Source organism: Gorilla gorilla, chromosome 1 (genome assembly GCF_029281585.2).
Source record: "Gorilla gorilla gorilla isolate KB3781 chromosome 1, NHGRI_mGorGor1-v2.1_pri, whole genome shotgun sequence".
NCBI lineage: Eukaryota > Metazoa > Chordata > Mammalia > Primates > Hominidae > Gorilla > Gorilla gorilla.
In genome coordinates, this window is record NC_073224.2 from 212,342,290 (window position 1) to 212,356,080 (window position 13,791).

General features: G+C 57.3%; 1 protein-coding gene across 9 annotated transcripts in view; it reads left to right on the forward strand.

Annotated features, from left to right (window-relative positions):
- The first annotated feature begins 5,971 nt into the window (after positions 1-5,971).
- The window catches only part of AHDC1 (AT-hook DNA binding motif containing 1), a 69,592-nt gene continuing 61,772 nt past the window's right edge, over positions 5,972-13,791 (forward strand). For 3 of the 9 annotated variants that reach the window (XM_031013602.3, XM_031013598.3, XM_031013604.3), the window contains exons 1-2: positions 6,081-6,438; positions 6,671-6,768. The gene's annotated coding sequence lies outside the window, so the exon portion shown is untranslated. The other 6 variants (XM_063701263.1, XM_055389231.2, XM_063701258.1 and 3 more) reach the window with 6 other exon arrangements.

Genomic DNA, 13,791 nt, shown 5'->3' on the forward strand with positions numbered 1-13,791 from the left:
CTTGCACCCCGTTTTCTGTGCAGCCTTCTGTTCCCTTCAGATAGAGCACAATGCAATTGATTAGGCTTCTGCTTTCTCAATTTCAATCACATCCTCGCCCTGCCTCCCTGAGATTACAGGCGGGTCACCTTGATTGCGGTTTGCACCGTTCACAAAACTCTTCAGTCGTTTACAAAACCATCTCTCGCCTCATTCACTCCCCCACCTGGCTCTTCTCCTCCGTGATGCGTGGATTTTACTGGTTTAAGACTCAGAGGGCAATTTTATTTCCAAGTTCATGGTGGGGGAGGAGGACACCTAATTGACTAATGCTGGGTATTTCACATGCATCATCTAATTTGATCTTCACCACAAGGCAGCGCAGATGTGTGATTATCCCCATTTTACAAAAGAGGAAACAAGACTCTGAGAGGCTACAACACTGGCTCAAGGTCATACAGGTAGATGGTACAGCCAGGATTTGAACTCAGAGTCTCATGTGTTCCCCGGGTCACATTTCTTTATTTGAAGGAGCAGCATGGGAAAGTGTCATATTGACCCAGAGTCAGGTCCAGGAAGGGCCTGGTGCAAATAGGGCTCAGGGGTAGCTCCCTACATGCTGAGGATTGTACTCGTAAAAGAACTAAGTCATTTATTAATTTCACACACATCTACTGATGTCTCCTGTAGGCTGGTCCTGTCTAGGAGGCAGAACAGTAAACAATGACAACACTTAGGGGCAAGGTCAGTCTGGGACCCAAGTCTGGGGGATTTCTTGGAGTCTGTGAAATAAAAGTCTGCCTGATGAAGCAGCCAGAGGGTGAGGTCATCTCCAGCAGAGGGAACAGCATGTGCAAAGGCCCAGAGGTATGGTAGAATAAGGCCCATTCAGGCCAGGCAAGTGCCAATAATTAGGCATGGGAGGGCTGAGGGTGCAGATGAGGCATGGAAGACGAGGGATGGAGAGTCAGAGGCAAGAAGCAGGAGGGGGAAAACCAAGGGGTATGGGCTCTGAGTTGTGGGGAAAAGAAAGAAGAAATCTGGGGGACCCAGGACTTATTGTGGGGAATGGAGTCTAGTCTGGATCCCACTGCTCTGGGACTGAGCTGAGTGGATCCTCTCTCCACTCCACCAGGTACAGTATCGAAGACACACACACACACACACACACACACACACACACACACACACACCCAGGTACAGTATCGAAGACACACACACACACACATACACACACCTCAGGTACAGTATTGAAGACACACACACACACACACACACACACACCCCACCAGGTACAGTATCGAAGACACACACACACACAGAGAGAGCCTGGATGGTCCTGCAGTGATGTTCACACCCTCTCTAGTGGTGACTCTGAGTACTACATCCAAAACTGCGAGAAACTTTCCCCCCCGGGGATGGGAGAACCAGGTCTCTTCAGAAACTTGCCACCACAGGACAGGAGATATGGCACAGTTCCTGCTCTCAAAGAGGTCACAGTTTAATGGTGATGGGTGCTAACGGGACAGATGCGGGCAGAAAATGACAATAAAGCTATGTGGGAGAACAGGGGAGAGTCCTAACTCAACTGGGCAGGGGGAAGTCTGGGAGGCTTCTCAGAGGCGGTGTTGATTCATCAGAAACAAGAGTAAGAGTTTGCTTGGTAAAGAAAGAAGCAACAGAAGGACATTCCAGACTGGACAGAATTAAGTGAGCTCAAAGGCAAGAAATGAGACTGCTCAGGGATTTACAATTAGGTAGGTGTGCTAGGAATGTGAAATTTCAGAGGGGTTAGTGGCTAAAGATGAAGATGGCAAAAGCAGGCATGGGTCTTGTCTACCATGCACTCGAGCTGGGATCCTAAGCCTTGGACAATGGGGAGCCACTGAAGGGTTTTGAGCAGGTCAGATTCACTTTTTTTTTTTTTTTTTTTAGACGGAGTCTCACTGTTGCCCAGGCTGGAGTGCAGTGGTGCCATCTCAGCTCACTGCAACCTCTGCCTCCTGGGTTCAAGTGATTCTCCTGCCTCAGCCTACCAAGTAGCTGGGACTACAGGCGGGAGCCACCATGCCTGGCTTATTTTTGTATATTTAGTAGACACGGGGTTTTGCCATATTGGCCAGGATTATCTCAAACTCCTGACCTCAAGTGATCCACCCGCCTCGGCCTCCCAAACTGCTGGGATTACAGGCATGAGCCACTGCGCCCAGCCAGATTCACTTTCGGAAGGAACCCTTTGGTGACAATGGAGAGGAAAGATAGGAGGCGAAGAGGCAGGAGAGGGACACCCCTCTTGGACACAAAGAACCATACCAGGTCACACTCATAGGACACACAGCTTTGACCACGCCTATGAACCAGACATAGCGATACAAGTAATGGCACCTACAGACATGTCAGTGGGATCCCAGGCTGAGCGCCCACAGACAAACATGCACTGCCTCACACTCAGACACAGAAGTCAGGCCTGCAAGCGAAAGCAAACCTAGGACACAGGGTTACCCCCCAGACACAGGCGCACAGCGGGAACCACACAACCCTGATGGCCACAGGAATTCACACACACTCAGTGTGGCTGTCAAGGGCCCGACCCTGCTCCCCCTCTGTCTCCCCCAGGTCCCTCACCACCTCCGGCAGGAACAAAGCTGACCTTTGCCCTCTGGCCTCTGGCCTCTCCTCCCACACCCCCTGCCCCAGAGGGAGGAGCTGTTTGAAGTCTGGGCTGCAGCTGGGGTTTCCTGTGGCCTAGAGGAATGTGGGAGGACTTGCACGGGGGAGGGGAAAGGGGCTGGCCCAGGAGGAGGGCTAACAGAGCCTGGGGGCCTTAGTCCCCACTGTACCACAATGAGGGAGGCTTCCTGCTTGCGTGGTCTCTTGGGCTCCAGCTTTGAGCTGTTCCCATCCAAAGAAGGGGAAAACCAGGGCCATAATGGCTCCAGTCCAATGGGCCTCCTGTTCCTGGATCTGCAGCTCAATAGCTTAGGATAGGCCCGCAACCTCTCTAAGCCTCCATCTCCTCTTCTGCATACTGGGCTGAAGCACCCTCTAGCAGTCCACACCTCTCCTGAGCAGCCCCAGGAGTAGGGCCACCCCCAGAACTTCTATATTCAGGGAGGGCCGTGCTAGTCCCTACCCAAGACTCACTTCATCCTGCCCTTTCCATGAGGTCTGGGGGCCTGGCTCCAGGCTGCTGGGACCTGTCAGTTATTGTCATTATTAGTGTGACTCATCATCTCTCTCCCCATGCCCTTGCCAGTTTTCACAGTGCTTTTACATCTATATGCTCAGTTAATCTTCTCAACAGCTCTGCTTCTATTTTACACATGGGAAAACTGAGACTCACACAGATTGAGGACACACAAGTAAAATCAAGATCAGGACCAGGCCTGTCTAGCTCCTGCTCCACATGGCCTCTCAAACCCAAGGCCCCATTCCAGACTCTCATCTTTATTTTCCAGGGTCTAGCTACACCACCTTCTGCTTACACTGAAACAAAAGCGGCTGGAGGGAGCTGAGCCCAGAGAGGGATGATGCAGGCTCTTCCAGAACCTGTGTCCTCTGCCTCAAGCCTCCTTTCCCTCCTGCTCGCCGACAACTGCTGAAGCAGAAACGAAGATTAGACACTAGGTGGCAGCAGCAGCCCACGGGAAGACAGCTTGAGTTTGGGGAGACCCCCCCCCCCCCAAACTCAACACAATTTGGAGAGGCTCCACGAAAAAGACCAGCCCCCAAATAACAGGGAGACTCTGCAATGCTTGGTTTCCAGTGATGATCAACACTTTAAGGGCCAGTGGAATTCACCCTCACAGGGGAAGGGGACCGCTGAAGTAGCCTGGGGTGGGAGGCGCATGCTCGGGAAACCCTACCTAACTTCTATTTCCTTCTAACTCATAGAGCCACGGGCCCTACTAATCTTGCCCTCTGCATCTCATTACTTAACCTCCCCCTCCCATGCTTTTCCCAAACTTCCCTTCATCTCAACCTACTGGGGCTCTCCACACCCCAGAAACCATCCTATATTATCCCACCCAACTCCCTCCTAAAACTTGATTCAAACTGAGTAGAGTCTTCATGACTACAGGCAGAATCTAATGGGTAATGGGGGAAGGGAGAGAAAGGAGGAGGAACCTGGGTCTCTTTCACCCTCCCCAACGCCGAAGTCTGTCTGTCCTATAGGGGGCCAGCTAGGGCAAGGTGCCAAAGCCTCATCTATTTGGGATCACTTCAGGCCCAGGCTTTGGAGCTGCAGACTCTCTAATGACTTTAGCCACTACTTTTATGAGCATCTGACCTTATATTTCCCATTCAATGAATAAATCTTTGAACCCAAGTCCTAACTTGTCTGCAAGGAGAAGCTGCTCCAAGATGAGGGCCTCTCCAGTCGGTCATGGCAGCCCCATGATGCCAAATCAATAGTGTCCCGTTTAGAGCCCTAGACCTCTCCTATTACTGCTGCACACACCCTCTGCCAAGGGCCAATAGAGAGTGTTCCCCAGATCTCCTCTCTTGTCCTCTGGGGGTACTGGACTGCCATAGAGAAGGAGCTTGGAAGGAGTGAAGGTGTGGGGAAGATAGTGACCAGGGAGTTGCAGTTGGCAAAATGTCACCAGCTGCCTTTGTCACACACTGGCCAACACTCTGCAAGGCCAAAGGAAGAGTCAGAAACAGGTAGGCCAGAGACAAAGGCACTGCTCTAGGAACTTCAGACCTGGAGCAAGATAGACAAGGCCAGCAGACGCAGGGTGTGGAACGTCAGACACACAAATGAGGTGGTCCAGTGAGGTGGGACCGCCGCAGGGCCAGTCAGGGCCGGCGTTGGTAGACACCTAGGACACAGGACACGACAGCCACTATGCATTATTCATCTCCGTGTCCCTTGCAAGCCCTGCATACCTCAGTTAACATTTGTTGAAGTGCCAAGAAAGGACACACAGACACAGGGAGAGAAGGTCAGTTACAGAAATGGAGGGAGTCACAACTCCCTGTCATAGCCCAGGGGTTAAGCTTGTGGGGTTTGGAGTTGGTCAGACCCTGGTTCAAATCCAGCTGGGTTCAGCCACTTGCTAACTGGAGAACCTGGACCTCAGTGCCCCCATCTCTAAAATGGAAATAACAGCACTATTTTACCGCAGCAGTTCAGCGATCTCTGGGGGCGGTAACAAGGCCCTCAAGCAGCGCACATTCCCATCTGTGGGATAGGCTAGGCAGGGGGCCCAGGAGCCAGGGGCTGGAGAACACATGTGACCTGAAGAGGAGGTAGGTGAAAGTGCTGAGCCCAGGCCCCGGCCGCGGCAGGAGGTCAGCACCGTTCAATCTGAATCCTTCTTCCTGACACAACGCAAATGCTCAGCAGAATTCGGAAAAGGGTGTGTGTGTTCTATCTGCGGATTATCCAGGACTTTTGAGCCCTCGCCGCCCTTGGACATATAGGAAAGCTGGGAGTTGCAAGGGCGAAACCCAGAGGTCGGAGTTTGAGAGGAGGGGTCACTGAGTGAGGAAGCAGCGCTGGCTGGGTCTCCCCCGCTCCCCCGCCCCAGCAGCCCTCCCGCCATATATACTTGAGCTTTACTCAATAAGAAACCTTTTCAGAAAAGGATAACGTCCCCAGATTGAGAGAGCCGGTCCTCTCCTCTGTCCTCTCCCCCTCCCATTTAATTGGGACGCCCCAGAAAGTCGCAGCCCCTTTGGCTAATCCCCTGGTTCCCTATTCCACTCCCATTCCACTCTCAGACCCCGCCCCTTCACTCCCACCCGCAACCTCCGCTCGATCCAGAGCCCCCCGGTGGAGACAAGGAACACGGGGACCATTCTTAACCCTTGGGGAGGATCTTTGCCCGTTGGTAAACGAGGACGCGCTCCAGCCAGACGCGCCCCAGGCGCGGGGTCCCCGGGGCTCCTGGCCGCGCCGTCGGAGCAGCCGGCGCGGCCCCGCCCTCCCCGCGCGCGGAGCGGCCGGGGCGGGGACTACAAGTCCCGGCGTGCCGCGCGCGCGCTCCCCCCTGGGGTTCCGGATGGTGAGCGGCGAAGGTAAGGCGAGCTCGCAGAGGCAGCGGCGGCGGCGGCGGAGACGGAGAGAGGCAGGCAGGCAGGGCGAGGGCGAGAGACGGAGGGAGGGAGCGAGCGAGGCGGACCAGACAGACAGACAGGCGGGCGGGCGGGCAGAGCGAGCCACCCGCCAGGCTGCGCTCAGCCCCGCTCGCAGCGGAGAGAGCAGAAGGCAGGAGGAGGGAGGGGAGGAGGGGGAGGGAGGGAGAGAGGGAATCCAGCTACCACCACCCAAAGCCAGCGTCTGCTTTCTGTCCTCATTTCCTTTTCCCACCCAGCTTGGAGAGCAGAGAAAGGCAGAGAGAGCGAGAAATAGAGACAGTCTGAGAGACAGACAGACAGCCAGAGAGAGCGGGAGGGAGGAGGGCGGAGGAGGAGGAGCAGGAGGACTACGCGGGGCGCGTTCCCTCCCAGGTTTGCTATTGGGGGGGTGGGGGCGGGGGTGTCCAGGGCTGGGAGAGTGTGTGCGCGGCGGGAGGGCGAGGGGGGCGCAGAGAGAGCGAAGGAGTGATCGAGGTGGGGGGGCGCCGCGGGAGCGAGGGGCCGTGTCCAGCGGAGTTAGCGGCGGAGAATGTGAGCCGAGGCGCGAGCCATGCTGTCAGCGACGGCGGGCGGCTCAGGGCTCCTCCACGACTCCTCTCCTCAGCAGCCGGGCGCCCGCGTCGCTGCCACCGCCGGAAGACAGACGTCCCCCAAAACCCCTCGCCTGGCTCGGACCCACGGAGCCGGCAGCCCAGCACTCCGGTGAGTGGCGCCTCCTCCCCAGCCCCAGACCCCCGCTGGGGACCGGCCGGCCAGGCTCTTTTGTGCAGCGCACGGGGGGGGGCCTGCGTCCCCCGGTCCGGTCCGCTGGACCCGGTGGCTGCGGTGCCCGCGGTGCGATCGGTCTTTGTTTCCACCGGGGCCCGCGGCTCGGCTGGGCTCGGCTCGAAGCCTGGCAGGCAGAGCCGGGAAGGGGGAGGGGGAGGTGGACGGGGAGGGGGGGCGGGGAGGGGGGGTTCTCGGGTTTCCTGGCCGCCCCGCGGCTCCCCCGGCTCGGGGGCGAGGTGCGCGCCCAGCGCTGCCGCGCGCCCCCTCCTCCTTCCCCCTCCCTCCGCCTTTGGATTTAAAACTGCAATTTGCTCTCCAGCTTGCTGAGAATGGGGGGGGGGAATGAAGGGGGGACCGTGGGAGCGGAGAACAAGGCTGGATTTTAGGATCGGCGCTGGGAAAAGGGGAGACTGCGGAGGGAGGAGCCCCTCCCCTCCAACCCCCAAATCCCTAGGATCCACTGGCTCTCGGGGAGTTGAGGGGCGGGGACCTAATGACCCGGAGGGGGTGTGGGGCGGAGGAGGGATTTGGGGGCGGCTAGGGCTGGAGGGGTTGGGCCGCGTGCCCGGTTACCTGGCGAACAAAGTCGGCTCACTTTTGCATAAATAAATAAATAATCGCCTATCAATGCGTTTCCTCTGGGGCTCTGATTGAATCGGCCCCCTCTTCCCCAGGGGGTGGGGTGCTGAGTGACAGCTGTCAGCCCCCTAGGCAGGGAGCTGGGGTGAATTGCTGAATCTCTGCTCGCTGCTTGAGGGCGCCTTCCCCTGCTGGGTCTGGGTCCCCGGGCAGAGCCAGAGGGGCAGGGGGCTGGCTCTGAGTCTAGGAAATAACCTTGTTTCCTGTTCTACAGGAAAAGGGACAGCAACCCAGAGTTTGGGGGCTGGGGATGAGGACTGATGGGAGCTTGGGGGGGTTCCCCAGCAGCCTGACCCCCCAGCCTCCTGCCAGGCGAAGGGGCCAGCTGAGGGAGGAAGGATGTGGGCCTTGCTGGCCGGAGGCGGGAGCTGGGGCTGTCCCTGAGGCGGGCAGCGGGCACAGAGCGGGAGGAGGGAGAGAGAGAAGCGGGGGCGGGAATTCTCTACCGCAGACCCTGGGGGCCCGGGCCAGATGTGGAGGGGTGGGGAGTCTCCCCTCCCTCCCAGCTTGGGGGCCCTGGGGCTGGGCTGGGAGGGGCTGAGCCTGGTGCCCTCGGTTCTGCACCAGTGCCTGACTGGCAGGGCCAGCTGAATTTGGGCCCAGGCGTCACCCTGGGAGGCAGGGCCGGACTGCACCAGCCTGGTCCCTGAGCACAAGGAGGGACCCTTGGGGGGCCTGTGCCTGTCTGGCTGGGCAGGCGTTTCCCGCCGGACCAGTTGGTGTCAGGCGGGACTTGGCCCCAGCTCCCTGGGCAGAGCTCAGGGTGTGAGGACAAGCTTTGCCTCCGGGTCAGGGTGGCCACATTTTGTCCGCTGCTGCTGTCGCCGCCGGCTGGGCGGGGGCATGTGCCCGGGCCTGGGCAGAGTCCTGCCAGGGGCATTTGGGGTGTTTCTATTGTTGGCTTGTTCCTGTTCTGTGTGGCCCGGTGTGTGTGGCTGTGTGAGCTGGGGCTGTAAGTGAAAGATTACCAGTCTGTCCCCCAACGTGGGGTGGGGGGGCAGGCAGGCTGGGTTGTGGGGGGACCCCCCAGGTGGCATGTGCATGCTGCTTGCCATCTCCCTCCTTTGAGCAGATGTATATTTATTTTTATAGTAATGGAAAATCAAACTGGATAGTAAGTTGAATTCATTTTTTTCTCCTGCTGTGTCAATAGTTGGAGTAATCCCCAGAGACTGGTGAACTTCTGGCCCCAGAGCTCCCACTCTTCAGGGGATGCAAAGACCAGTAAGGGCATAAGCTTTGGGGGACCAGTGGCTACCAGCCCGAGTTGTCCTTCTTCATCCGGCTTTGGGGCAGATGCCCAGGTGGGCAGGCATTGCCCCCTCCCCAGGAATCCCCCACAAGCCCAAGGTGTAGTCTGGCCTTTCTAGTCTGGTCAGTGCCTAACTGTGCCCAAGCCCTCAGGGATGTTCCCCTGGTGGGCGCTCTCCTCCGCCTGGGCTCCCAGCCCACGTGCCGATATTTATTTTCTGTAGTAAAATCCATTTTTAATGCCGTTACTTTTGAAATAATATAGAGAGAAACAAATGTGATGTGTTTAAGTTGCCCTCTGTGAGTTTTTAATGTGATCTATGGCTGAGGTAGTGATGGAAGGAGCTGTTGGGCTTGGAGAAATTTGGTGTCATAAAGAAAAAGAGCTTGCTGTTTATTATTGTTGCTGGGCTGGGGGGTCTGGAACAGGGTCGTGGGGGCAGGGAGCCCCTACCACCCTCAGGCGCTGTGAATGGACAGCATAGCTTCTCAGTTTCAATGCGTGAGGGTTCTGGGGTTATTTTGCATTGCTCCCCAGACCTTGATGGGACCTTTGGGGAAGGGGTTTGGGAGCTGGGGGACTTTGTTACCCCCACTGCATGGGCTTAGATCTGGGCTGGGAGGCTTCTGGAACCCCCTGCTGAGCTAAGTGGAGGTGTACAGTAGGGAAGTTGGACTTGGATTCAAAAGATTAAAAGATGGGGTCTCCACTTGATTGCTGTGGTTGTGCTGGAGGCTTGAGGGGCAGACTGCCCCTGGCAGAAGACATTTGGGTAGGGGGAGCTGTTCTGGACTGGCAGAGCCCCAGAGGGACATTGTTGTTCTCCAATCAGCCTGGAGCACTGACTTTGAACCACTCCCACCTCTATGCTTCTTTTCCCCATTGGACAGGGGCTTCCTCCAGGCAAACCTGATCTCCCTCATTTCCCCCTTCCCCTCTTCTGTCCCACCCCCAGGTCAATTTCAATTTTTTTTTTTTTTTGGTTTGTAGAACACAGAGCTCTGTGTCTCATGCCAGCCACCCAAGACCAGGGGGTGCCATGCCTGTGTACCAGATGCCCAGGCCCTTCTGGTCTGGCTTGGTGAGGTCAAGCAGACTCACTATTATGGGATGGAGCCCAGCTCTGTCTCTGGGTCCCCTGGGTCTCTTGGGACAGAGTGGGGAGGCGGAAGCCAGGATGGAGTGGAGCTGGGGACTATGGGAGGAAGCAAGGGTAACATTGTTGCTAATGCCTGCAGATGGGCCCCCCCAGGGAGGGGGGCAGGGGAGCGACCCACAACCACATGCATGGTGAAGAGAGAGAAAGATGGAGACCAAAGCCAGTGATGAGAGTGAAAGAGAAAACAGGCAAGAAGAGCTGGGATTACAGCCCCTGGAGGTGGGGGCCGAGGACCAAGAAGGCCTAGGAATATACCACTCCCCTCCCTGGAGCCAGAGAGGAGGCAGCACTGAGGGCCTCTCACCCAAGATCAGATTCTGGGGTTGTTTTTGGAGGAGAGACAAGCAGATGTTTGGGAAGAGGGAGGAGGACAGGTGGGAGAGAGAGAGAGACTCTCACAGGAGGAGGGAGAATGGGGAGACAGAGGGATTCCAGGGTTTTCAACAAATGTTTCAGGTCCCAGGGTAGCATCTCCCTTCTGCCCTCCCCAAATGCCTGGAACAGAGCTGAGCTTTTCTTGGGACCGGGGGGGCGTGGCCTGCGGCAGGTACTGCACCCTACAGGTTGTCAGGTGCTCTGTGCCAAAAGACACCCAGGTTATAAAAGTGGGAAACATTAGGGTCCCAGAGGTGCCAGGAGCGTCATCCAGTTGGACGCCCCCCACTTGTTTGACGAGACAAAGCCAAGTCTAGGGAGAGGAGCCACTTGCTCAGGGTCACAGATACCTTTGGCAAGGCCAGGCTGGGACCTGGGCTGTTTGCACTCCACCTCACTGTAGTTAGAGAATTGGAACAGCTGCAGGGGGCCTCCTGGGAGTGGAGGGGGCCGGAGCCTGGGGAGAGAAGCAGGCGGGCACCCTTGTGGCCAGAGCCCCCCCAGGGGAGGGGGAGGCGCCACTGCTGCCGGGAGAGAGAGGGAGGGAGGCGAGAGAGGAGGGGAAACAGTGAGTCAGGCTTCCAAGAGCTGAGGATGAGAGAGCCAGAGCTGGGAGGGAGAGGGCAGGGAGGGCTGCTCAGAAGGGAGGAGAGGGAGGGGGCCCAACCAGGGGCAAGGAGAGCTCGAGAGGGAGGGAGCCAGCCCCTGGCCCTGGCCCTGGCCCTGGCCCTGTGGTAGGGCTGTGTGGAGGGTGTAGCCAATATGGACTTTGCCCGTGGTAGGTCAGGAAGGAGCCTGATTCTGCCCCTGCAGCATCTCTTTCTTCTTTCCTCATTTATGATCCTACCCCAGGGTCTCAGGAGGGATGACTGTGTCCTCCCATCCCTTCCTCTTGGGCCTCAGTTTCCCCATCCATTGTGGGATTTGGACTGTGAGCTATTGGAGAGGGAGTGGGGGACAGGGACAGAGTAGCCAGGGAGAATGTTAAGGGATGCTGTCTGAAGCTGCTGGCTTTGTGACGGGGGCGCTGTCACCAGTGCAAGGTAGGGTGCTGGTCTCTGCGTTCATGTCTTGACGGTGGATGCTGGTGTTGGGGGGCTTGGGCAGGCGGTGAGCACTGGGATGCACTGTATATATGTGTGTGTGAGGTGCTAGATTCAGGATGGCCAGTGCCTAGACAGGGCCAGGGTCACTACATGGCCAAAACCAGCCTCCACTGTTGTGGGGGTGACACTGGTGTGATCCCCCCACGTCCCTATGGGTAGATGGAGGTGGGAATGGCCCCAGTGCAGTTGGCAAGAACAACCCCTCATGCCTGGAACTGGGACCAGAGCAGGAGGGGTCCCCAGGGACTGCCTGGAAAGGAGGAGGGAAGGAGCCCCCCTCCAGCCCAGCTGACAGGAAGCCCTGGCTCCCAGCCCCTCCTTCCCCCAAGGCCTGGCCTCTCCTGGCCCCTCCCTCCTGGATCCCAGCATCTCTTCCATTGGCCAGGGGATGAGGAAGGTGGGCATCAAGTATCCCTCTCCTGCAGGGCCTGGCTCCGGGGGCAATGGTGAAGTGAGAGTAAAGTGAGGCCCTGCCTCCCTCCAGCCCCCTTCCAGCCCCCTCCACCACACACACAAACCCAACTGCAATGAGGCCCTGTTTTCTCTCCTCTTCTGCTCTGGGGTCCTTGGCCTGGGAGCCCAGGGGAGGGGCTGCTTCTGCAGCTGGCTGGCCCCGAACTCCCAATTCAGCCCAGCTGCTACTGAAGCTTCCAGAAGCTGCAGCTCTGCACCCCCTCCCCACCCCCTGAGCCAGGAGAGGCCTTGCTGACCTGGGGGAGGGTGCCTTGGGGAGCGAGTGGGCACCCTTGGAAGGACTAACACAGACAGCCAGACAGATGGGTGGTGGAACAGATGGACAGAGACACCCACACACAGACAGACGGAGAGAGACGGACAGATGGACTGGGACAGGGAGAGACGGACAGACAGAGGTGCTGGCAGAGAGAGGAGGAGGCAGAAAAATGGAAGACAGAGACTTAGAGAAAAGAAAGGAGACAGAGTGACTGAGATGGAGAAGGAGAGAGATGGGGAGGCTGAGAGACAGGAAGAGATAAAGAAAGGGGGAAACCCAGACAGACAGAGAGAGGGAGGGAGAGGGAGGGAGAAGACTGCAGGCTGCAAACCACAAACAGGGATTTGATGAGAATCTGGAAGGTGTTTTCTCCCTCTTCCCTCCCCAAACCCCCAGGCCAGCCAAGTCTCCATTCCTTCCACCCCCGGCTCAGTTTCCAGCTGCTAAAGAGGTCAGGGAGAAAGAGCAAGAGAGAGAAGCCGCCCAGAGCCCCTTGCTCCCTGCTCCTCTTTTCATAGGGGGAGGGGGTTGCTGAGAGGCCTGCAGCCCTGACCCCTGCACCAGATGCACATGTGCACCTCTCTTGTCTTGGGAAACACCCCCTCACATACACCCGGGGGATGCCCCTCGTATAAACGCAGCCCCCATGGTCACACCTGTCTACACAGGCCCTGCGTCTCTCTCTCTCTCTCTCACACACACACACACACACACACTCTCACACTGTCACACACACACACACAAATTTGTGACATGTAAATCTCCACCCTCACACTCATTCTGCATCTCACGAGCATAGCTGGTGAACACGCACCTGTGCTTCCTTCCCTGTACAGGTGTTGACTCACAGGCCCTGTCATGGGACACCCTCTCACATACAGTGGCAGTCACACCAGAGCACACAGAACCTCCCCCTGCCACCTGCCCCCCACCCCCATACTCTAACCTGGCTGGCAAGGTGGGGAGGCAGAAGGTCCTCTCAGTTGGTGAGAGCCCTTCTGGAAAGCTTCAGGGCCTGGCCTGGACACAGAGAAATGCCCAGTGGCTTGGGTAGGGGGGAGCTGTCTCAAAGGTGGTGAGGCATGTGTGTATAAACATGTGCTTGCATGTGCAGGTAGAAGGGATGGCGAGTGTCCTCATGGAGTGTGAGAGAGACTGGGTGTATGTGAGATAGGATACGGGTGTGACAGGGAGCTCCAAGGTGTGTGGAGTGTGTGGGTGTATGTGTGAGAGTGACTTGTCAGGTATGTATGTGTGGATGCACATTTATGTGATAGGTGTGTGTGTAAGATGGGTGTGTGTAACTGTGGGTTTTGCAGGGTGGGGTATGTGTGATGGGGGTACATATATGAAGGTTTAAGGGCATGGGGCAAACTGCATCTGTGAGCGTGCAGTGGCAGGCATGCATGTGGGAAGGTGTATGAGTGCGTGTGAGTGTAGGGACTATGCAGATATGAGGGTGTAGTTCAGGTGTGAGGCTGGGAGCCTGTTGCCTGGATTGGAGCAGTGTTTTCCAAGGCCTGAGTGCTACCTGAACAGGAACATCCAGCACAAGCACGTGGGAAGGGGCCCCCGGCCTGGAAGTTGGGCACTGACCCACACAGATGCACAAGGACAGACATACCCGCCCCTGTCCTCCCTCTTCCTCTCTTCTGGCGTCAGTGGTTTTTAAAGGAGCCTCCGTGAGGACTGT